We start from the raw sequence: 3,172 nt of genomic DNA on the forward strand, positions 1-3,172 counted from the left end.
TGGATTAAATCATTTTCAACATGAAAGTTGCCGAGCACGACGAGACGAATCCGGATTCGCAGCCCGTTTGTCCGCCACACACCCCTAGCATACCGAACATGCAACTTTTCCCCTTCGGTTCCTTTGTCTGAAAACACGAAACACCGGGAATACTTTCCCGGATGTTTCCCCCCTTCACCGGTATTACCTCATACCGCGTTAGGGCACGCCTAGCATCATGCATTGCTTTGTCATGCATCGTTATGCATCTGTTGGCATTGTATTCGTTGTTTCTTCCCCCTCTTCTCTCCGATAGACTACGAGACCGACGCTGCTGCCGCCCCGTTCGACTAAGGAGTTGACGATCCCTCTCTCTTGCCAGAGCAACCAGGCAAGCCCCCCCCCCTTGATCACCAGATATCGCCTATTCTCCTCTATACTGCTTACATTAGAGTAGTGTAGCATGTTACTGCTTTCCGTTAATCCTATTCTGATGCATAGCCTGACATTGTTGCTACATCTGTTGATACCTTACCTGCAATCCTAAATACTTAGTATAGGATGCTAGTTTATCATCATTGGCCCTACATTCTTGTCAGTCTGCCTTGCTATACTATTGGGCCGTGATCACTTGGGAGGTGATCACGGGTATATACTATACATACATACATACTATGCAGATGGTGACTAAAGTCGGGTTAGCGACAGGGCAGGTTGAGACCACCTAGGAGACAGGTGGGCCTGGCCCTGTTCGGCGTTCGCGAATACTTAACACGCTTAACGAGATCTTGGTATTTGATCTGAGTCTGGCTACTGGCCTATACGCACTAACCAACTACACGGGAATAGTTATGGGCACTCGGTGTCGTGGTATCAGCCGAAGCCTTCGTGACGTCAGCGACTGAGCGGCGCGCGCCGGGTTGGACTGCGTTAACGCAACTTCCTTTGTAATGGAGGTTGCTAGGTCTGCTCACCGGCCGCATACGCAACGTGCAGGTGTGCAATGGGCAATGGGCCCAGACCCCTGCGCGCATAGGATTTAGTCCGGCATGCTAACCTCTCTGTTGTGCCTAGGTGGGGCTGCGACGTGTTGATCTTCCGAGGCCGGGCATGACCCAGGAAAGTGTGTCCGGCCAAATGGGATCGAGCGTGTTGGGTTATGTGGTGCACCCCTGCAGGGAAGTTAATCTATTCGAATAGCCGTGATCTTCGGTAACAGGACGACTTGGAGTTGTACCTTGACCTTATGACAACTAGAACCGGATACTTAATAAAACACACCCAGACAAGTTCCACAGACAACCCGGTGATCGCTTTTCCACAGGGCGACGAGGGGAGGATCGCCGGGTAGGATTATGCTATGTGATGCTACTTGGAGATGCTACTTGGAGGACTTCAGTCTACTCTCTCCTACATGCTGCAAGACGGAGGTTGCCAGAAGCGTAGTCTTCGACAGGATTATCTATCCCCCTCTTATTCTGGCATTCTGCAGTTCAGTCCACTGATATGGCCTTTACACATATTGTTGGAAATATGCCCTAGAGGCAATAATAAAAGTGTTATTATTATATTTCCTTGTTCATGATAATTGTCTTTTATTCATGCTATAACTGTATTATCCAGAAATCGTAATACATGTGTGAATACATAGACCACAATATGTCCCTAGTGAGCCTCTAGTTGACTAGCTCGTTGTGATCAACAGATAGTCATGGTTTCCTGGCTATGGACATTGGATGTCGTTGATAACGGGATCACATCATTAGGAGAATGATATGATGGACAAGACCCAATCCTAAGCATAGCACAAAGATCGTGTAGTTCGTTTGCTAGAGCTTTGCCAATGTCAACTATCTCTTCCTTTGACCATGAGATCGTGTAACTCCTGGATACCGTAGGAGTGCTTTGGGTGTATCAAACGTCACAACGTAACTGGGTGACTATAAAGGTGCACTACAGGTATCTCCAAAAGTATCTATTGTTTTATGCGGATCGAGACTGGGATTTGTCACTCCGTGTAAACGGAGAGGTATCTCTGGGCCCACTCGGTAGGACATCATCATATGCGCAATGTGACCAAGGAGTTGATCACGGGATGATGTGTTACAGAACGAGTAAAGTGACTTGCCGGTAACGAGATTGAACAAGGTATCGGTATACCGACGATCGAATCTCGGGCAAGTAACATACCGATAGACAAAGGGAATTGAATACGGGATCGATTGAGTCCTTGACATCGTGGTTCATCCGATGAGATCATCATGGAACATTTGGGAGCCAACATGGGTATCCAGATCCCGCTGTTGGTTATTGACTGGAGAACGTCTCGGTCATGTCTGCATGTCTCCCGAACCCGTAGGGTCTACACACTTAAGGTTCGATGACGCTAGCGTTATAAAGGAAGCTTGTATGTGGTTACTGAATGTTGTTCGGAGTCCCGGATGAGATCCCGGACGTCACGAGGAGTTCCGGAATGGTCCGGAGGTAAAGATTTATATATAGGAAGTCCTGTTTCGGCCATCGGGACAAGTTTCGGGGTCATCGGTATTGTACCGGGACCACCGGAAGGGTCCCGGGGGCCCACCGGGTGGGGCCACCTGCCCCGGGGGGCCACATGGGCTGTAGGGGGTGCGCCTTGGCCTACATGGGCCAAGGGCACCAGCCCCAAGAGGCCCATGCGCCTAGGGAACCCTAGAGGGAAGAGTCCTCAAGGGGGAAGGCACCTCCGAGGTGCCTTGGGGAGGATGGACTCCTCCCCCCCCTCTTGGCCGCCGCACCAGATGCCATCTGGAGGCTGGCCGCCGCCCCTTGGGGTGGGAAACCCTAAAGGGGGCGCAGCCCTCCCCTTCCCCTATATATATGAGGCCTAGGGGTTGCCCATAACACATGATTTGATCTCTCGTTGGTGCAGCCCTGCCCCTCTCCCTCCTCCTCTTCTCCCATGGTGCTTGGCGAAGCCCTGCGGGATTGCCATGCTCCTCCACCACCATCACGCCGTTATGCTGCTGTTGGATGGAGTCTTCCTCAACCTCTCCCTCTCTCCTTGCTGGATCAAGGCGTGGGAGACGTCACCGGGCTGTACGTGTGTTGAACGCGGAGGTGCCGTCCGTTCGGCACTTGATCATCGGTGATCTGAATCACGACGAGTACGACTCCATCAACCCCGTTCACTTGAACGCTTCCGCTTAGCGAT

This window comes from Triticum aestivum, chromosome 1B (assembly GCF_018294505.1).
Source record: "Triticum aestivum cultivar Chinese Spring chromosome 1B, IWGSC CS RefSeq v2.1, whole genome shotgun sequence".
NCBI classification, from domain to species: domain Eukaryota; kingdom Viridiplantae; phylum Streptophyta; class Magnoliopsida; order Poales; family Poaceae; genus Triticum; species Triticum aestivum.